Here is a 22,383-nt window from a genome sequence, read left to right as displayed (position 1 = left end):
TACCAGTTCAGGAACAGCTGTGAGATGAAGCTGAAAGTTTCTAACCAGCATAGGCAGGGTCATTAACCTCTTCAGTACCAAAGGAAACAAAATCCATTTACCATATACTGTATACTCGAGTATAAGCTGACCCGAGAATAATCCGAGGCACCTTCTTTTGCCACGGAAAACTGGGTAAGCTTATTGACTTGAGTATAAGCCGGGTATGCATTGTCCCTTCATCCCTGTCCTGCTATGCACAGCTCCCCCTTCCCTGTCCTGGTATGAATGCCTCCCCATCCCTGTCATTGTATGCATGCCTCCCCCTTCCCTGGTATGACTGCCTCCCCATCTCTGCCCCTGTCTGCATGCCTCCCCGTTCCGTCCCTGTATGCATGCCTCCTTATCCCCTATCCCTGTGTGCATGCTTCCTAATGAAAAAACAAACAAACATCATACTCACCTACCTGCACGCCCTGGGTGCTGGCACTGCATCTCGTTCTGGCCTCCAGGGCCTGTCTACAGCTCTTCCTGTGCTCAGCGGTCACGTGGTAGCGCTCATTAACCCTCCATCAGGGGAAATATATTTCATAACGAGTTTAGGGGCATTGCGCCTCTCCGGCACAGGCTAGAAAATTGGCTATATTTTCCTTTTTTTAAAATTTCAATGCTGTAAAAGTGATCAGTTACCTTAATAGGAATGTAATAAATGAGAATACACATAATCAGGTGGAAAAAAAATGTTTAATAACCAGAAAAGTAATATGTTTGTATGTCTTGAGCATCCTCCTTACTCTCTCCATCTTGATCTATATCAGACACATCTGGACATTCTTCCACATCATCTTCTGAATCAATGTCACTTTCTTCCCCTAAATCTTCTAGCTGTAAGGGGTCTGTCTCATCATCAAGCAGTATATTTTGCACTTGCTCAACATGAAGGGCATTGGACAAGTCAAATATTCTCCTCGCCATTTCAGAAGAAAAGCTGAAGCAAGAGAGAGAATATGTGTTAGGGCGCAATGTGCCTGAGAAGCACACTCTTATTTCTAACAAAACCTTCTATGACACATCCACAAATTTAGCACTAGCTATTCATAAAACAAGCTAAAAAAACAATTGGGATGAATAAAAACAGCAAATTCTAACCGTCAAAGGTGTGACGCATTCAGGGCAATGAGCCGGAGAAGCCAAAACACTGATATCTGATCTCCTGCAGCTCTGCAGCACAAGAGGCTTCTCAGGTTTCACACAGCCTTTAAAGTTAGGAAGGTACTGGGAGGAGGGTGTTTCCCAGACAAACCACTGAAAATAGAGAAATTAAACTAAGTGAGCTGCGCCTGTCAGATCAGTTGCCCCTGACGGGGGGTTAAGGTAATGAATATGTGCTCCACGCCTAAGGGAGTGGAGATGCGTCCATATTCATCACCTTAATGAGCGGTACCATGTGGCAGCTGAGAATAGGAAGAGCTATGGTATCCGTGCTCTGCCTTAGAGACAACAGGGACAAAGCAGTTGAGGAGATGGGCCCTGGAACTTCGAATACCACTCGGAACATCTCCAGGAACTTCCTAACATTGTGGGTGTCCGGACCTCAATGCTCCCAAATGGGATTTACTCAGACCAGGGATTCTCTAGACAGCAGCGAGACCATAAACGCTATCTTGCTCTGGTTAGAAGGAAAAAGATGAACGTGGAGTGAAAAGTGGATCTGACACTGATTAATGAAACTGCAGCTCTCCGTCGTAGCGAGACGGAAGTAAAAGCTGGAGCATCAGGCAGTTCCCTCAGAGAGGCTGGCTGTCCAGGAGAGGATTGGCCAGACATGGTAGAAGCGAGAGACAAGGAGAATATAGCGGTGGACAGATCGTGCAGCTGGTTTGCCACCACATTGATGGTCTGCATCAGCTGGTTCTGATGATCATGCCGAGAGCGGACCTCCTCGTACAGTATTTGCACACTAGACTTGTGGTCCCTGGCTCCTGATTTGTCAGCAGAGTCCATGGCCTAAACTTACTGTAACGCTGGTCAGTGTGGACCCACTGCATCAAGGGCTGGGCTTACCCTGGAGGGGCATGATTAAGTGTTTGCTAAATATTCACTAGAGCCTCTGATGGTGAGGACAGGCTGGGAAGGCGGTAGACACCAGGTACCACCCCAGGGCAGTCCCCGAGACTGCAGGAGCTGACCGGAAGGTGAGAGACTCGGGAACAGGTGGACAAAACAGAAGCTTAGTCAGACAGTAAGAGGTCATGAGAAGCAGCAAAGGTTCAGAATTCGTAGCTGATGTCAGAGCAGAGAGATCAGGATAAATGAGAAGGCAAGCTGGGTCGATACTCGTAGAGACAAAACAGGAATATGCTAATACAGGAAGCTAGAGACTGAGCTACTAGGAACCTAAGTTCAGGCGAGGAATGGAATAGAGTTGCTTGATATATTACCTGCTGGCAGATATTAGGCTGGGGAAGCAGTTCCCTGCAGGACAAGATGGATTCGAATTCTTGCAGAGTTCGGTTGCGCTGCCCCCTATGACTCAGAAAAAGCAGAGCTGAAAGTGAAGTACAGGTTGCCTGCTGAATGCAGACGCCGAAACGCGCATCAGAGACAGCACATCCAAGGGACTATCTGCACACTAAAAAAGGGGAGAAGCCAGCGCTGCTTATGGTCAGAAAGCAATACATAAAGTGTATATGCACATATTAATTTCTAACTGTACTTTAAACTGAGACTTTTAGCAAACAATTGATCAATTCTTGGAGCCACCCCGCCACGCCAAGGCATTCTCAAATGGGGCAGTCCTACTCTACGTTTTTTATATTCGCTGTGCCATTATGGTCTCCTAAATATTGATTAGTGTTCACTGCACATACATATATCAGGATATATATATTTTTGGACTGATTATATGCGCACACCATTGCCCAATTTCTTCAGATGGTTGTAGAATATTTCATATGATTTTATATTTTATTTTGCATCCCCTTTTATTGTCCGCCCCTTTGTCATTATCTCCATTTACATTTTATAATAATACATACGTATTTTAAAATTTTTGCTGTATTTGCTATTTCCAAGTATGGGCACATTGTTTGTGCCATCGTTTGCCAATTAATATGTAATAAAGGCATTTTTTAAGGTATAATTTCAGCATATTTTGTCTTATGGTATATTTAGGGTATGTTCACACGATCCTGATTTCAATCCTTTTTTTTTCAGGACAAAAACCGCAGCTCTTGGCAGAAAACGCAGGTGCGTTTTTGGTGCGTTTTTGATGCGTTTTTGATGCGTTTTTGATGCGGTTTTTAGTGCGGTTTTTTATGCAGTTTTCTCTGCAGATTGTCTGTGTTTGACACAAATAAAGCTTTAACTGCAGTGGGGGAAAAAAAAAAAAGAAATGATGTCATTTCCTTGTCCAACCCTTTTCTTCTTCCATCCTCCATTTTGGGACTAAACACCAAAATGAGTGGACGTGTTTTGAATGACAGCGCTCCGCAGAGTGCGGAGCGTAGGCCAGATCACAGCCCGCGGATCCAGCTCTATCCAGCTATGCGTCATGCGCCCCTATATTTAACATGGGGGCGCATGGACATGCGTCGCACTTGCGTTTTGCGCCGCATGCGTCACTGCAGCGCACGCATCCGGGCGCAGAGGACGCAGCAAGTTGCATTTTTGCTGCGTCCAAAATCAATCAAAAAAAGGACGCATGCGGCGCAAAACGCAGCGTTGTGCATGCGTTTTGCTGCGTTTTTGTTTGCGTTGTGTGTTGCGGCGCCGACGCTGCGGCGCACAACGCAAATGTGAACATAGCCTAAGTGCCACGTATTTAAGTGCCACGTATCACGTATGTCAGTGCCACGTATTTCAGTGCCACGTATTTCAGTGCCACGTATTTCAGTGCCACGTATTTCAGTACCACGTATTTCAGTGCCACGTATTTCAGTGCCACGTATTTCAGTGCCACGTATTTCAGTGCCACGTATTTAAGTGCCACGTGCCACGTATTTAAGTGCCACGTGCCACGTATTTCAGTGCCACGTATTTAAGTGCCACGTGCCACGTATCATGTATTTCAGTGCCACGTATCACGTATTTCAGTGCCACGTGCCACGTATTTAAGTGCCACGTGCCACGTATCACGTATTTCAGTGCCACGTATCACGTATTTCAGTGCCACGTATTTCAGTGCCACGTATTTCAGTGCCACGTATTTCAGTACCACGTATTTCAGTGCCACGTATTTAAGTGCCACGTGCCACGTATTTCAGTGCCACGTATTTAAGTGCCACGTGCCACGTATCACGTATTTCAGTGCCACGTATCACGTATTTCAGTGCCACGTATCACGTATTTCAGTGCCACGTGCCACGTATTTAAGTGCCACGTGCCACGTATCATGTATTTCAGTGCCACGTATCACGTATTTCAGTGCCACGTGCCACATATTTAAGTGACACGTATCACGTATTTAAGTGCCACGTGTCACGTATTTAATTGCCACGTATTTAAGTGCCACGTATCCCACGAAGATTTTCCATGGAGAACAGACACATCCAGAGACATGTCTGCTCTCCACGGCTGCAGCAACACACTGACAGGAGCCATAGTTCCTGTCGGTGTGTCACTTTTCATGCGCGAGCGAGTTTACCGGCGGTCATTGACCCCCGGCACTCTCGCTTAACGGCAGTGCTGCGTGGGAAAGTTCAACGCAGCTGTACTGCTGTTAACCGAGACGCCGGAGTCATTGAACTCCGGGACAGTACGCGATACACTGCTAGGAGCTTCGCTCCTGGCAGTGTATCGCCGGAGAGCAGCCGATCGGCGTGGGACACTCGTTTTATGGATTCTGCGGACAGGGAGTATGAATTTGATTTTTTATTTTGTGATTTTTTCCTGGAGGATCGAGGGCTTCGCCTACAAGTGTGCTGTTGGTGAGTATATACTCTGTGTTATATGTTGTATGTACTGTACTGTGTGTCATGTATGTGTATTGTGTGTGTTTTGTGTAACTTTACAACTGTGCTAAGTCGCTGGACACAGGGACAACTCTCCCATCCTAATACCGGATGGGAGTCGTAGTCCCATACGGCGACTTAGCACAATGGTGGCACTAGCGTCGCATGGGGACACACACGCATACACACACACACACACACACACACACACACACACACACACACACCACACAGACAGACACACACACATACCAATTCAATCAAACGGCCGACACGATCCCCATGCGACGGTATGCCTCCATGTCTCTCCGCCCAAGCACTTCCGCCGACGCACTTCCGGCCGCTTCCCCGCACTTCCGGCTGCAGCGGTTCTGCACCACAAACCGCAATAAAACCCGCAGATATATTTTTGATCTGCGGGTTTTACTGCGGGTTTGATCTCACAATGGAGGTCTATGGGTGCAGAACCGCTGCAGTTTCGGGGAAAGAAGTGACATGCTCCTTCTTTTTTCCCGCACCGATTCATCGCGGCTTTTTAAGGGAAATTCAGGACTGTGTGCACAGTGGTTCCTGTTTTCCATAGGGGTACATTGTAATGTACCCTGCATGGAAAACAGCTGCGGAACCGCAGCGGCAAAACCGCTGCGGTTCTGCAGTAAAAAACGCACTGTGTGAACATGGCCTTATATTGTTTTTTACTATATTTCTTTGAACTCCTACATTGGGATTTTTGTTCTTTTTAGTCTTTGGTCTGCCATTCTGTTTTTTAGCAATCACATTTTCTTTTATTTGACTTTATTGATAGTACAACTTTTATATATTTTATATTTATTATTACTATTATCTGGCTGGGAAATAAGGTTGCTATATTTTACTTGTTGATATTTATGATCTAGTATTGCTCCATCCCAGCAACATCTAGACATTTATTTTATAAACATACATGCTGAAATTTTCAGGCATTATGGTTGCAATTTTGCACATAGACACTTTATTATTCATCTAATATACTTCATCCTTTTGCTGCTATTTTTAAAATTAATTATTTATTGTGCATACCTCTTGTCCCTTGTGATGTGTCCATTTTTTATGTTGTTATTTAGCCTGGTAAAATGATGGAAACCTGATGGACCAGATTTTTGTCAATGGCAATAACTTGAAGCTAAAGGACAACAAAAAGTCTACAACATGGGTCTGTAAAAGTGTTGGTCTCTTCATGTGGGACAAAGGGTCCTTGTAGGCTTCAGTGCCTGAGTGCAGCTGCAAACCCTGTACCCAGAATAGCGACATTACTGGTCATTGGCTGTTCCTAACACATTTGCATTGCACCCTGATAATATACTGATATAATTTCATCTGCAGTTTGTTCTTATCACAGATCTGTATTACAGACGCTTACAAACATCCGAGTGTGGAACAAGCCTATTTCTAGATTCACACATGTACAGATTGACCGCAGGTCTATTGACCCTAAATGGAAGCCTCATATTGCCAATAAGGTCTGTTATTAGGTCTTGCATCGTTATCTGTGACATACAGATGGGCTGAGGGTCTCCAAACCAATCTGGTATGATTAGCCAGCCCCCTTCTGTGAACGATGGGACCCAGTGCCCCTGTGAGAGGCGCTTGCAGTCTCTGAATGGCTCTAGTGATGGTGTTTGGCTGCCTATATCACTGAAACCCCCACCCAGCCTGGGTCATTGGCTGTCTGTAGTTGGGCAGGGTTTTACCTAAATCTGACATTATGTGCAACTTTGCGGGGTGGTCACACATCTACCAAGGGTCTGGTGGGGATTTTAAAGAGCGGGGCCACCTGATTCAGATCACTAAAAGAGCATGCCATCACTAGACGGCAGTAGCATAGCTACCGGGGGGGGGGGGGGGGGGGTGTCACCCCGGGCTGAGGGGGCCCACCTGAAGCTACTGTAACTGTAGCACGCTGATAGTTACCTTCTGCCCCTGAGCAGGAGGAAGGGCCCCTGAGCAGGAGGAAGGGCCCCAGTCATCATTAGATGTTTTTATTGTATCGGCTGGATGCCGATGCAGTTGACCACATTGATGATAGTGACAGTATTACATCCTCTCCCATCATCTCCCTCTCAGCGTCTGACGTCCCTGACACAGACACTGACAAGGGTCACGATGACGTCACTACTCGGTGCCCGCTGTCGGGAGATGTAAGGACGCTGTCAGGACTGTGAACATTTTTTACTTTTTGTGCATTACTGCCCTTTTCCAAGATGGCGTCTTTGGTCTCATGTGCACTGTGTCTTCCTGCTATAAAACTCCACCCCAGCCTTCAGTCTGTGCTAGAGTATTCTGCCTTGCATCCAGCTCCTGACCTCTGATTACTCCCTGGCTATATATCTGCTTTTGTGAACCTGTGTGGTGATCCTGCTACTCTGCTCTGAGTTCTTGCTGCATACACCAGTTTCCAGTAATCCTCCTTCATCTGCTGCTCATGTTTACTTCCATCTGCATTTGCTGGACATGTAAGCTGTTTCTGCTCTGCAAAAACCTGAGACTATTAACCAGGCCTCCCTGGTTGAGCTAAGATATGATTTGAACTGCCTTATAAGCTTATCTATCTGTATTTGGACTAAGACAAGGATTTATTCATGTCAAGTATCCTCAAGAATAACTGTGCTTCATAGACTTTCAGCGTGATTGCATTTTCCTCTGAAGTTTCCTATAGACTGTTAAGCTGCATATAATATTTACACCAAGTGTTGTGGACTTGAGTTTCTCTCTGCACCTGTTTGAATCACCGTGTGATAATATAGACTTTACCACTTGTAAAACTGTGTCCTGTAGTTGTCTTGTTCCACGCAAAGAGTCTCCTGAGTTATCCCCTATAACTATTACAGGATACTCTAGCCATAAAAAAAACGGAGACTGCTGGAACAATGACTGCAGAAAGCAGATTAGAGCAGGTGATTTCTATAATTAGATCACTGCAGAAAGATGTGGAAGGTCTGCAAAAGAAGTTTGGAAGCTTTGAACACAACCAACAAGTGTTTGGACAAACTTTGCAGGACTTAAGCAACCACATGGCAGCCCAGGAAAACAAACTTGCTGGCATAGAGTCCCAGTATGGACGGGCTTTTCAGGACATAAGCACGCAAATAGCTGCACAAGCGACTTTTCCCTCTGGGCAACCGCCACCAGCTAACCCACCTAAGTTGCCCCATTCAGAATTAATGGTGATCGCGACAAATTTCGTGTCTTTGTGAATCAATGTATGCTATATTTTGATGTGCATGCTGACCGTTTTCCTACTGATAGATCCAAAGTATTGTGTGTAATAATGCTACTGACATCACGAGCGCTCGCCTGGGCGAATCCGATGATTGAGTCTCGTGACCCATGGTTAAATAACTTGGATGATTTCTTGGCCGCTATGGCATTAATATTTGATGACCCTAATCGCCGTGCAACCGCTGAATCTGCTTTGTTGTCTTTACACCAGGCTAAATGTTCTGTTATTGAGTATGCTACTGAATTCAGGAGATTAGCGGTAGATACCAATTGGGACAGTTATGCACAATTGCCTATTTTTAAAAGGGGTCTGTCTAGTATTATAAAAGATGAACTAGCTCGCTCTGAGTCACCACAAGAGCTATAGACATTTATACAGCATTGTGTGCGCATAGAAATTCGCCTTACTGAGCGTAGGCAGGAGAAATTTGCTGCATATACCCGTATTTCTAAATTTTCCCTTCCTTCCAAAGAGCCTGCAAGTAAAACCTCTCGGGAGGTGGAGGAGGTGCCCATGCAAATTGATTCCGTTCAGAGGCGTGAGATCAATGAGCGCCGGGAGCATCGCCTTCGTGAAAGTCTATGTTTCTACTGCGGCCAGTCTGACCACTTCTTGATCAATTGTCCTAAGTGTCCTAGACGGCCTAACAAGGTGCTAGCAGCAGTAGGGGAGTATGACAACTGTGATGATGAATCTGACATCTCTGAATGTAGCCTGCCTTTAAACGCTGTATTCCATTCACTTTCTATGACTTCACCCCCCAAGGAGCTGAATGAGAAGAACTCTCACTGTTCTCTCCCTATTAAGATCCTGTGTTCAGAACAGTGGATTTCCAGTGCAGCTATGATTGACTGTGGTGCAGGTGGCAATTTCATGGATATCGCATTTGCCAAGGAACATGGTATTGAAATTCAGCAAAGAGCCTCTCCAATTAAAATGGAAACAGTGGATGGGTCACCTTTAATCTCTGGGCCTGTGGATCAGGAGACCGTACCCCTTGAAATTTTGTTGGAGCCTAATCATCAGGAGGAACTTTCTTTCTTGCTAATTTCTTCTCATTTTCCTGTGATTTTAGGCATTCCTTGGTTGCGTTCTCAGAACTCAATTATCAACTGGGAGACCAAGGAGATTATCTTTCCAACAAGGAGCAACTCAGCGTTAACAGAAGCTGTCCCTGAGCCCACGGCTACGGAACCACATGTACAGGTATTTTCCTTACCTCCAGCATATAAAGAGTTCTCTGACATCTGTGACAAGAAGAATGCAGATCAGCTTGCTCCACACAGGCATTATGACTGTCCCATTGAGCTGCTTCCTGGGGCAGCTATTCCTTTTGGTAACGTATACCCTTTGGCGGCACCTGAGCTTCAAGCCTTAAAGGAGTATATTGATGAAAATCTGGCCAAAGGCTTCATACGTCCTTCTTCCTCACCAGCAGGGGCACCTATATTTTTTGCAAAAAAGAAGGAAGGGACCCTGAGACCCTGTGTTGACTATCGGGAACTCAATAAGGTAACCGTACGAAACCGTTACCCTTTGCCTCTGATTCCCGAAATACTGGAAAGAGTCCGCCATGCTAAGGTGTTCTCTAAACTGGATCTTCGTGGGGCTTATAATTTGGTGTGTATTCGTCCAGGGGATGAGTGGAAGACAGCATTCCGATGCCGGTATGGACACTTTGAATATCTCGTGATGCCCTTTGGGCTTTGTAATGCCCCTGCAATGTTTCAACACCTTGCTAATGACATTTTCAGAGATTTGTTGGACCAGTTTGTGGTGATCTATTTGGACGATATTCTAATCTTTTCTGACTCTACAGGAACATGAAGAACATGTCAAGGCTGTTTTAAGATGTCTGAAAGAGAACCATCTGTATATCAAGCCGGAGAAATGCGAGTTCCATCGTTCTGAGATACAGTTCTTAGGTTTTTTCATCTCTCCCCAGGGGCTGAACATGGAATCTGGTAAGATTCAGGCTATCCTTGACTGACCGGTACCCAAGAACGTTAAGGAGGTCCAACGTTTTATTGGTTTTGCAAATTTCTACAGACGCTTCATTCGAAATTTTTCTGATATTGTCCGTCCCATTACTTCCTTGACAAAGAAAGAAAAGCCATTTAAGTGGTCATCACAGGCTCAAGAAGCTTTTGATCGGCTTAAGATCTGTTTCACATCAGCACCGCTGTTGATACACCCAGATCCAACACTTTCATTCATTGTGGAGGTGGACGCTTCTGATAATACTTTGGGGGCTATTCTCTCTCAAAGAACTGGAGAGAAGGGTCTGCTACATCCTTGTGCTTTCTTTTCCCGTAGACTAACCTCAGCAGAGAATTACGACGTGGGAGACAAGGAATTGCTGGCTATTATTGCGGCTTTCAAAGAATGGAGGCATCATCTGCAAGGAGCTGCACAACAGATCATAGTGCTAACTGACCATCGCAATTTAGAGTTCCTTAGATCCGCTAGATGTCTTTCTCCTCGTCAGGCTCATTGGAACTTATTTTTAAATCAATTTAACTTTGTTATCTCGTACCGCCCAGGTTCTCGCAATGGGAAGGCTGATGCTTTATCCCGAATCCATGCTGTGGATTCCGTACCTGGAGCCCAGTCCAAGACCATTCTATCTGATGCAATTTCATCGGAGTTATTCACAATCAGGACTTGTGGAAGGAGTGCAGGGAGGTCTATGACGGTGATGTATTTCTGACCAATCCACCTGTGGATAATAATCTTGTCTTTAAGGGTGGCATGTGGTTCAGAGATCGACGTATCTACGTCCCTGAGGTCGTCCGTCTGCAGATCCTCAAGTTGGTACATGACTCCAAGTTGGCTGGTCACAGGGGGGTACAGAAGACACAAGAGTTCCTGAGCCGATTCTTCTGGTGGCCATCTTGCCTGAAGGATACCAAGGACTGTTCTCTCTTGCGAGGTATGTGCCCGTTACAAGACTCATGTGGCACCTACGGGTCTTCTACAACCATTACCTGTTCCGTCTCGCCCTTGGGGGTCTATATCAATGGACTTTATTGTGGAGCTGCCTACATCGGGGGGCATGAATACAATCATGGTGGTAGTTGGTCACCTGACTAAAGCAGCTCATTTTTTTCCATGCACCGGCCTTCCCTCAGCTAAAGATATAGTGAACTTGGTTATACAGAAAGTCTTTCGGTTGCATGGGGTTCCGGATGAGATCATCTCTGACCGTGGAGTACAGTTCACTTCAAGATTCTGGAAGGGGTTTTGCTCTGAACTCAATATTAATGTCTGTCTCTCTTCCGCTTACCATCCCCAGACAAATGGTCAGACTGAGCGTACCAACCAGACGCTGGAACAATATCTAAGATGCTATGTCAGCCATCTCCAGGATGATTGGTTGGAGTTGGTGCCGTTAGCCGAATTTTCATATAATAATTCTCACAGCGCCTCCACTAAATTTACACCTTTCTTTGCCAATCTGGGTTATCATCCGTGTATTTTACCTTGGTCTCCAATTAATTTTCCGGTTCCGGCAGTGGAGGAAAGGCTGACTGCGATGAGACAAAATCTGGAGGTTCTGAAGGAATCCCTGAACACAGCTCAAGAACGTTATGAGATCAGCTGATAGATTCCGTAAACCAGCACCCATGTTCAAGGTAGGAGATTCCGTGTGGTTAGCAACTAAGAATCTGAAGTTAAACGTTCCTTCGCAAAAACTTGGACAGAAATTCATTGGCCCTTTCAAGATCAACGGTATTGTGAGCTCTGTGGCCTGCCGGCTGAAGCTGCCTAGGACTATGAAGGTACACCCAATTTTTCATGTATATTTACTAAACCCTGTATCTCCTAATACCTTCCAGGGACGTGTTGTGCCACCTCCGCAGCCTGTGGTGATTGATGGGCAAGAACAATTTGTGGTGGAGGAAATTATTGATTCCAGGATTCGCAGGAATCGGCTCCAATATCTGATAAGATGGCAGGGATATCCCCGAGGAAGACTCTTGGGAACCTGTGGAAAACATCAATGCCCAACAGAAGATTTCTCATTTTCATCAGATTCCCTGAGAAACCATGTCCAGGATCGTCCTGAGGCCGCTTCTAAGGAGGGAGTAATGTCAGGACTCTGAACATTTTTTACCTTTTGTGCATTACTGCCCTTTTAGAAAAAAGCAACAATCTATATACTGACTGTAAGTCACATAGACAGGACCACTATAATTTATATATAACAAAGCAAAAGTGGAAAGAATAAAATGTAACTTTTATTATCTAAAGCCACACAAAAACAAAACCAAACACCCAAGTGGATAAAAAATGGGACAAAAGTCTTAGACAAATGGTATAATAACCATAAAGACCAATTATCCCCTGACAGGTTTATATGATTTCATCTGTAAACTTATTTTTAGAGAAATCAATATAACACTAGGATATATCCTGTAAGAGAGCTGAAGTCAGGATACGTAAATAACACTCAGCGTCATCATATACCTAGTTACATGTAAAAACAATAGATTGCCAGCAGCAAACGCATATGATATAACCAGTGCCACTGGTGGCTATATACATATAGTAAAAAAGGAACAATCTCACCCGTTCCTAGGTGTAGGCAGAGGAGCGTCGGATCACCTCTAGTCAGGGGAAAAAATCCGGAAGGGAAGAGACGACAGTCCCTATGGGGCTATCGGTAAACTATCCCCAGAGCTCCTGCCCTTACAAGGGCAGTCCACAGCTACCCCTATATACACATGCCCTGCACTCTCCCTCTATAGTCCGTCCCGACGCGTTTCATCCAAGCTGATTCTTCAGGGGACTCGCTTGTGCATGAAGATAAAGTGCCTATGTGCTAAAAAGGAGGGACAAAAAGTCCTGCCACCCTCTATGCTGTCCTGCAGAGAGTGGCAAAGACGTAGGGCTTGTATTTAAATAACAACAGGGGAGGTGGAAAAGTCATGACCACTTCCCCTTGTTTAATCATAATGCGGCTGTGAATAACCATGGCAACGTTAAAGCAAAAATGTGGAAAACCTACTGTTTCATCGCATGCTGCCGTACTGCCATTCAGGAGGCCCACGTGGCTGCCCGCATTCTCGGTGCATACACTATGCCGGTGACGTCACACGCCGACACTAACGAGGCTCACAGATGGAGAGCACGAGGGGCTTCCTGCCTTGCATGCTTCCGCCAGAGACCGGCGTTCCCTAGTAACAGAGCCGCCGTACTGAACACAAATGGCGCCGCTCACACTTCCTGTCAGACGCACTCACACCGGAAGTGAGTGTTGCCAGGCAACCCAGGACGCTAGGCTGTTTGCCTGTAGCGCTGCCGGCAAACAGGGACAGGGGATAACGGTGATCATGCAGTAGGGACCAAGCGCCACTAAGGGCTACAGTAGAAGATAAAAGTAAGCATACAATAGCCCCATAGAAGAGCCGGTAGGTATTGTCAAGAGCCGGAGAACCACATATTTGCAATGTTTACTAATTAATTACCAAAAAAGTAAATAGTGCCGCATATGATAAAAACCACACCCAAAAAAATTTTGGGGTATGTAAAATAGGAAAATTGTTAATCATGAAAAACCCATGACAAAATTGGGTGGACAAAAAGGACTTAGGCATAGTAAGATTAAACTGACTGTGTCATACCAAAAGAAAGACAAAAAACAAAAGACTAAGAGGAGTACTTCACATGAAGCAACTATAGTTAATTTGATCATTCAGGCCATGTGGACTGACTGTATTCAAGTAAAAAGTCCACTTGGCCTCACGTTGTAATAGAATTTGATCCCAATTACCTCCCCGTACTGGTTTAGTTACCCTTTCGATGGCCATAAATTTCAAATATTTGGCCTGGCCATTATGCATGGTATTAACATGCCGGGAGACTGAGGTGTCTCTCCCATGTTCCACATCACCAACATGTTCCAAAACTCTTCTTTTGAATTCTCTGATGGTCTTTCCAACTAATTCTATGCCACAAACACAGGATACCTTATAGACCACTCCCTTGGTGCTACAGTTCATGAACTGATTGTAATTCTATTACAACGTGAGGCCAAGTGGACTTTTTACTTGAATACAGTCAGTCCACATGGCCTGAATGATCAAATTAACTATAGTTGCTTCATCTGAAGTACTCCTCTTAGTCTTTTGTTTTTTGTCTTTCTTTTGGTATGACACAGTCAGTTTAATCTTACTATGCCTAAGTCCTTTTTGTCCACCCAATTTTGTCATGGGTTTTTCATTATTAACAATTTTCCTATTTTACATCCAAAAAAAAAATAAAAAAAAAAATATTTTTTTTTTTTGGTGTGGTTTTTATCATATGCGGCACTATTTACTTTTTTGGTAATTAATTAGTAAACATTGCAAATATGTGGTTCTCCGGTTCTTGACAATACCTACCGGCTCTTCTATGGGGCTAATGTATGCTTACTTTTATCTTCTACTGTAGCCCTTAGTGGCGCTTGGTCCCTACTGCATGATCACCGTTATCCCCTGTCCCTGTTTGCCGGCAGCGCTACAGGCAAACAGCCTAGCGTCCTGGGTTGCCTGGCAACACTCACTTCCAGTGTGAGTGCGTCTGACAGAAAGTGTGAGCGGCGCCATTTGTGTTCAGTACGGCGGCTGTTACTAGGGAACGCCGGTCTCTGGCGGAAGCATGCAAGGTAGGAAGCGCCTTGTGCTCTCCATCTGTGAGCCTCGTTAGTGTCGGCGTGTGACGTCACCGGCATAGTGTATGCACCGAGAATGCGGGCAGCCACGTGGGCCTCCTGAATGGCAGTACGGCAGCATGCGATGAAACAGTAGGTTTTCCACATTTTTGCTTTAACGTTGCCATGGTTATTCACAGCCGCATTATGATTAAACAAGGGGAAGTGGTCATGACTTTTCCACCTCCCCTGTTGTTATTTAAATACAAGCCCTACGTCTTTGCCACTCTCTGCAGGACAGCATAGAGGGTGGCAGGACTTTTTGTCCCTCCTTTTTAGCACATAGGCACTTTATCTTCATGCACAAGCGAGTCCCCTGAAGAATCAGCTTGGATGAAACGCGTCGGGACGGACTATAGAGGGAGAGTGCAGGGCATGTGTATATAGGGGTAGCTGTGGACTGCCCTTGTAAGGGCAGGAGCTCTGGGGATAGTTTACCGATAGCCCCATAGGGACTCGTCTCTTCCCTTCTGGATTTTTTCCCCTGACTAGAGGTGATCCGACGCTCCTCTGCCTACACCTAGGAACGGGTGAGATTGTTCCTTTTTTACTATATGTATATAGCCACCAGTGGCACTGGTTATATCATATGTGTTTGCTGCTGGCAATCTATTGTTTTTACATGTAACTAGGTATATGATGACGCTGAGTGTTATTTACGTATCCTGACTTCAGCTCTCTTACAGGATATATCCTAGTGTTATATTGATTTCTCTAAAAATAAGTTTACAGATGAAATCATATAAACCTGTCAGGGGATAATTGGTCTTTATGGTTATTATACCATTTGTCTAAGACTTTTGTCCCATTTTTTATCCACTTGGGTGTTTGGTTTTGTTTTTGTGTGGCTTTAGATAATAAAAGTTACGTTTTATTCTTTCCACTTTTGCTTTGTTATATTACTGCCCTTTTCCAAGATGGCGTCTTTGGTCTCATGTGCACTGTGTCTTCCTGCTATAAAACTCCACCCCAGCCTTCAGTCTGTGCTAGAGTATTCTGCCTTGCATCCAGCTCCTGACCTCTGATTACTCCCTGGCTATATACCTGCTCCTGTGAACCTGTGTGGTGATCCTGCTACTCTGCTCTGAGTTCTTGCTGCATACACCAGTTTCCAGTAATCCTCCTTCATCTGCTGCTCGTGTTTACTTCCATCTGCATTTGCTGGACATGTAAGCTGTTTCTGCTCTGCAAAAACCTGAGACTATTAACCAGGCCTCCCTGGTTGAGCTAAGATATGATTTGAACTGCCTTATAAGCCTATCTATCTGTGTTTGGACTAAGACAAGGATTTATTCGTGTCAAGTATCCTCAAGAATAGCTGTGCTTCATAGACTTTCTGCGTGTTTGCATTTTCCTCTGAAGTTCCCTATAGACTGCTAAACTGCATTTTATATTTACACCAAGTGTTGTGGACTTGAGTTTCTCTCTGCACCTGTTTGAATCACTGTGTGATAATATAGACTTTACCACTTGTAAAACTGTGTCCTGTAGTTGTCTTGTTCCACGCAAAGTCTCCTGAGTTATCCCCTATAATTATTACAGGCGCTCAGAGCAGCGTAGGATGAGAGGTATTGTATGTATATATTTTTTATGGGGGTTCTTTATATTATATAGAGTCTGCCTATGGGGGCTGCATTATACTATAGAATCTGCATATATATATATATCCTCACCTACTGTTTTCTCACCCATCCCTTGTAGATTGTGAGCCTTCGCGGGCAGGGTCCTCACTCCTCCTGTACCAGTTATGACTTGTATTGTTTAAGATTATTGTACTTGTTTTTATTATGTATACCCCTCCTCACATGTAAAGCGCCATGGAATAAATGGCACTATAACAATAAATAATAATAATAATAATATATATGTGTGTCTCAATGACATATACAGGGGTTGGACAAAATAATGGAAACACCTAACGTTTTGGCATCATAATGTTCGAACATGTGATAAACATTCAAACCGTGACATATGGTAATGTTTTGTAGTTGATTATTTGTGTTATGTGATATGTGTATGTAAATTAACTGTTTGTTTTGCATAATTGTAAGAACATTGATGAGAACCTGATACCAATGGCAGACCTCTTGGATTTTCAAAGAGGCCAAATTGTTGGTGCTCGTATGGCAGGCGCTAGTGTAACAGAAAGTGCCCGAATGCTTGGCGTGTCAAGAGATACTGTCTCCAAATGACTGCGTTTGAAAGAGAAGGAAAAACGTCCGCAGCAAAGCACAGGTCCAGCCGAAAGTCAAAGTTGACTGAGAGAGACCATCAGACGCTAAAGCGAATTGTGAGAGAGGATCGCAAGACCACGGCTCCGAAAATCACTGCTGAGCTCAATGAACACCTACAGAACCCAGTTTCCACGAAAACTGTTCGTCGAGAGCTGAACAAATCTGGATTCCACAGAAGAGCTGCAATTAGAAAACCGCTTCTCTCAATGACAAATGTTTCCAAGCGTTTAGAGTGGTGTAGAAACCTCCAGAATTGGTCCTGCGAGTAGTGGAAGCGTGATATTCTCAGACAAATCATCGTTTACCCTATTTCCGACCGAGTGTATGTCTGGAGACAGCCGAAAGAAGCATTCCATCCAGACTGCCTTCTCCCAACCGTACAACATGGTGGAGGTTCTGTGATGATCTGGGGTGCTATTTCGTGGAGATCCGCCAGGCCAATGCTATCCCTTCATGGAAGAATTAACAGCCGAGATTATTTAGGCATTTTGGGCAACCAAGTGCATCCAATGGTTCAAGCACTGTTCCGGAGGGGATCGCCATCTTTCAGGATGATAATGCACCAATTCATACAGCTAGAATCGTTAAAGCATGGCACGAGGAACATTCTAATGAAGTTGAGCATCTTATCTGGCCCCCACAATCCCCAGACCTCAACATTATTGAGCATTTATGGTCGATTTTAGAGATTGAAGTTAGATGTCGATTTCCGCCGCCATCGTCGCTCAGAGAACTGGAGGGTGTTTTAACTGCAGAATGGGCTAAAATTCCTTTGGAAACAATTCACACCTTGTATGAATCCATACCGTGGAGAATTGAGGCTGTAATCGCCGCAAAAGGTGGACCTACACCATATTAAACTAACTTTTGTTGATGTTTCTAGGTGTTTCCATCATTTTGTCCAACCCCTGTATAATATATATATATATATATATATACACTCACCGGTCACTTTATTAGGTACACCATGCCAGTAACGGGTTGGACCCCCTTTTGCCTTCAGAACTGCCTCAATTCTTCGTGGCATAGATTCAACAAGGTGCTGGAAGCATTCCTCAGAGATTTTGGTCCATATTGACATGATGGCATCACACAGTTGCCGCAGATTTGTCGGCTGCACATCCCAAAGATGCTCCATACAAGGCAGGATGGATCCATGCTTTCATGTTGTTTACGCCAAATTCTGACCCTACCATCCGAATGTCGCAGCAGAAATCGAGACTCATCAGACCAAGCAACGTTTTTCCAATCTTCTACTGTCCAATTTCGATGAGCTTGTACAAATTGTAGCCTCAGTTTCCTGTTCTTAGCTGAAAGGAGTGGTACCCGGTGTGGTCTTCTGCTGCTGTAGCCCATCTGCCTCAAAGTTCGACGCACTGTGCGTTCAGAGATGCTCTTAGGCCTACCTTGGTTGTAACGGGTGGCGATTTGAGTCACTGTTGCCTTTCTATCAGCTCGAACCAGTCTGCCCATTCTCCTCTGACCTCTGGCATCAACAAGGCATTTCCGCCCACAGAACTGCCGCTCACTGGATTTTTTTTCTTTTTCGGACCATTCTCAGTAAACCCTAGAGATGGTTGTGCGCAAAAATCCCAGTAGATCAGCAGTTTCTGAAATACTCAGACCAGCCCTTCTGGCACCAACAACCATGCCACGTTCAAAGGCACTCAAATCACCTTTCTTCCCCATACTGATGCTCGGTTTGAACTGCAGGAGATTGTCTTGACCATGTCTACATGCCTAAATGCACTGAGTTGCCGCCATGTGATTGGCTGATTAGAAATTAAGTGTTAACAAGAAGTTGGACAGGTGTACCTAATAAAGTGGCCGGTGAGTGTATATATATATATATATATATATATATATATATATATATATATACACTGTATATATGTTTTAACGAATATTTGAGCCCATGGATCCATTAGATGTCGGTTTTGCAAGCCTGCGAGAAAATATCGCAGTACGGATGCCATATGGATTACATACGGAGGATAACATGCGCAAAATACGCTGCCACACCCTGCCTACGGATGACATACGGATTACTATTTTGGGAACATTTCTGCGTATTACGGATGTAAAAAACGAACCGTATTTACATACGCTGAGTGTGACGCCGGCCTTTGTTGTATTCTCTGCAGCAGAGTCCTGGCTGGAGAAGTTGTCATGTTGGTCTGGGCCAGATGGAAAAGTGAACGACTCCATCATAAAGAACGTCAGCAGTAAGTCACCATCTATAACTGTGCTGTGATCTCTTATATGTTCTGTAGGGCTGGTATCTACCACTGACCATATGGCGGTAATATCCATGTTGGTCTTTACAGAGATTATCTTCAGTAACAGCGCGGTCATCTGCTGAGGATCTCCTCCAGTATTAGGGGGCATCACTGAATTGTAATCAAGGTTACCTGGTTAGGGGCCCACTGAGAAGCTTCTCCCCCCCCCTCCCCTCCCCAGAACCCTAGCTACGCCTCGGTGGGGCACATGCCCTGCCAGTCACCCATGGTCCATCTACTGTGCCGCCCAACCTGTACTCTGTAGATCGGTCCTCGCCAGCTCTATCTATAGTGTGATGGGCAGACAGTTATTACCACCATTACTGCTGACAGCCGGGACTAGGCCAGTCACTTCTTAAGGTACCGTCACACTAAGCGACGCTGCAGCGATACAGACAACGATGCCGATCGCTGCAGCGTCGCTGTTTGGTCGCTGGAGAGCTGTCACACAGACTGCTCTCCAGTGACCAACGATGCCGAGGTCCCTGGGTAACCAGGGTAAACATCGGGTTGCTAAGCGCAGGGCCGCGCTTAGTAACCCGATGTTTACCCTGGTTACCAGTGTAAAAAAACAAACAGTACATACTCACCTTCGCGTCCCCCGGCGTCCGCTTCCTGCACTGACTGAGTGCCGGCCCTAACAGCAGAGCGGTGACGTCACCGCTGTGCTGTGCTTTCACTTTACGGCCGGCGCTCAGACAGTGCAGGAAGCGGACGGCGGGGGACGCGAAGGTGAGTATGTACTGTTTGTTTTTTTACATTTTACACTGGTAACCAGGGTAAACATCGGGTTACTAAGCGCGGCCCTGCGCTTAGTAACCCGATATTTACCCTGGTTACCATTGTAAAACATCGCTGGTATCGTTGCTTTTGCTGTCAAACACAACGATACACAGCGATCTGACGACCAAATAAAGTTCTGAACTTTAATCAACAACCAGCGATATCACAGCGGGATCCTGATCGCTGGATCCTGATCGCTGCTGTGTGTCAAACACAACGATATCGCTAGCCAGGACGCTGCAACGTCACGGATCGCTAGCGATATCGTTTAGTGTGAAGGTACCTTTACTGACAATCCCCTCACTGGACCCCACTACTTGCCCCCACCATGTGTCACCCATAGGCGCTGGTTACTGGGTCACCACAACACCTGGACATTTCTTACTCTTCTATTGGATAGTGAGAAGTATACAACTTAAGTCAACATCCTTACACACCGTGCGCCAGCCTCTCCCATGGCGGCCCTGGCGCCGATCTAGGCAGCCATGCCGGTGCTCCCCACACACGGTGACGAGCAGTGTGGGGCTGGCGCCAGCGCCGATCCGTCTGCTTCCTCCCCAGCAGCACCTGATACATTCACTAGCAGCAGAGAGACATACACACACATCACGTGACCAGCGCGTCTGCCCTCTGCTCACCCTCTCGCCCCCACTCCTCCCCCTCCCAGTGACGTCAACGTTTCCTGCGCCCCGCAGACTGAGCCGACAGACGGCATGAGGGAGGTGGCTCGTGTGCAGCGGTGACGTCACGCCCCTTAGCCCGGGGAGGAGGAGGAGGGTGGCTGCCTGACACCGAGCCAGAACGGCAATGGCAGCGGAGCAAGAACTGGACCGCCGGAGCTGCCAAGGTAACGAGCTCAGGACTGGTGCGGGAGGTCAGTGGGACACCTGGCCACAGGTAACAGTGTGGCCCCCGGTGTCCGTGTGAGCGGGGCCCTGGAGGACAAGCTCCGCTCTGGTGCCACACACTGTGGTGAACATGCAGCCTGCCATGTAGCAGTGCCAGGGGTGCGAGATGCCCCGGGCGGTGCCAGTGCTGAGTGAGGTGGCACAGAGGAGCATTGGGATGTGATGCCCCCTGTCCTATGCCCTGTGATGCCCCTGCCCCCTGTCCTGTGGGGTCACATGCTCCTGTGATGCCCCTGTCCTGTGGGGCCACCTGCTCTATGTCCTTTGGTGCCCCCTATCCTGTGGGGCCACATGCCCCTGTTATGGCCCCTGTCCTGTGATGCCCCTGTCCTGTGGGGCCACATGCCCCGTTATGCCCCCTGTCCTGTGATGCCCCTGTTATGCCCCCTGTCCTGTGATGCCCCTGCCCCCTGTCCTGTGTGGTCACATGCTCCTGTGATGCCCCTGTCCTGTGGGGTCTTCTGTCCTGTTATGCCCCCCTGTCCTGTGGGGCCACCTGCTCTATGCCCTTTGGTGCCCCCTACCCCTATCCTGTGGGGCCACATGCCCATTATGGCCCCTGTCCTGTGATGTCCCTGTTATGGCCCCTGTCCTGTGATGCCCCTGTTCTGTGGGGCCACATGCCCCTTTTATGCCCCCTGTCCTGTGGGCTCACATGCCCCTGTTATGCCCCCTGTCCTGTGGGGTCACATGCTCCTGTGATGCCCCTGTCCTGTGGGGTCCTCTGTCCTGTTATGCCCCCTGTACTGTGGGGCCACCTGCCCCTGTTATGCCCCCTGTCCTGTGGGGTCCTCTGTCCTGTTATGCCCCCTGTACTGTGGGGCCACCTGCCCCTGTTATGCCCCCTGTCCTGTGGGGTCCTCTGTCCTGTTATGCCCCCTGTACTGTGGGGCCACCTGCTCTATGTCCTGTGGTGTCTGCTGCCCCTGTCATGTTACCAGGCACTGATCTCCCGGGGGCACAATGGTCCCTGGATCTGGAGGAGATCCCCCAGATCTATGGATCCATACACACCTCTCACCCCCAGTACAAGTCTGTGGGGGGTGATGGGTAATGGGCCAGCTGTATGCTCCATGTGGCCACTGACTGTGACACTGCTCACAGAGCTCCAGGCTTCAGTCATTGATTTGTCTGCTGGGGGAATGAAATGCCTCTCTGGTGTGGGGATTCCCTCTCCCATTGTCTTCTCCCTGCGATATTAATGACCTGATGATGCAGCGGCCGCCTGGCAGGAGCGCAGTATTTTTTGGATTAGATGTCCATTTATTCTGTGGCTATTGTTTGCCCGCGGAGCT

The 22,383-nt window shown here is 46.5% G+C and overlaps 1 protein-coding gene and 1 long non-coding RNA gene across 3 annotated transcripts in view; one reads left to right on the top strand and one right to left on the bottom strand.

Annotated features, from left to right (window-relative positions):
- Window positions 1–710: 710 nt before the first annotated feature.
- LOC143808177 (uncharacterized) lies at window positions 711–20,742 on the bottom strand. The gene is made up of 3 exons (XR_013221903.1): window positions 20,618–20,742; window positions 2,421–2,505; window positions 711–967 (listed from the first exon to the last, which is right to left on the bottom strand). It is a non-coding gene; the product is annotated as an uncharacterized LOC143808177 (long non-coding RNA).
- A 135-nt stretch (window positions 20,743–20,877) lies between these two features.
- Window positions 20,878–22,383, top strand: part of SKIL (SKI like proto-oncogene) — a 56,332-nt gene continuing 54,826 nt past the window's right edge. Inside the window, exon 1 of one of the 2 annotated variants that reach the window (XM_077290553.1) lies at window positions 20,878–21,027. The gene's annotated coding sequence lies outside the window, so the exon portion shown is untranslated. Of the gene's footprint in view, window positions 21,078–22,383 lie in introns of both variants that reach the window. The other variant, XM_077290554.1, reaches the window with a different exon arrangement.

The sequence above is a fragment of the Ranitomeya variabilis genome, chromosome 2 (assembly GCF_051348905.1).
Source record: "Ranitomeya variabilis isolate aRanVar5 chromosome 2, aRanVar5.hap1, whole genome shotgun sequence".
NCBI classification, from domain to species: Eukaryota; Metazoa; Chordata; class Amphibia; order Anura; family Dendrobatidae; genus Ranitomeya; species Ranitomeya variabilis.
This window is presented reverse-complemented; position numbering and strand designations above follow the sequence as displayed.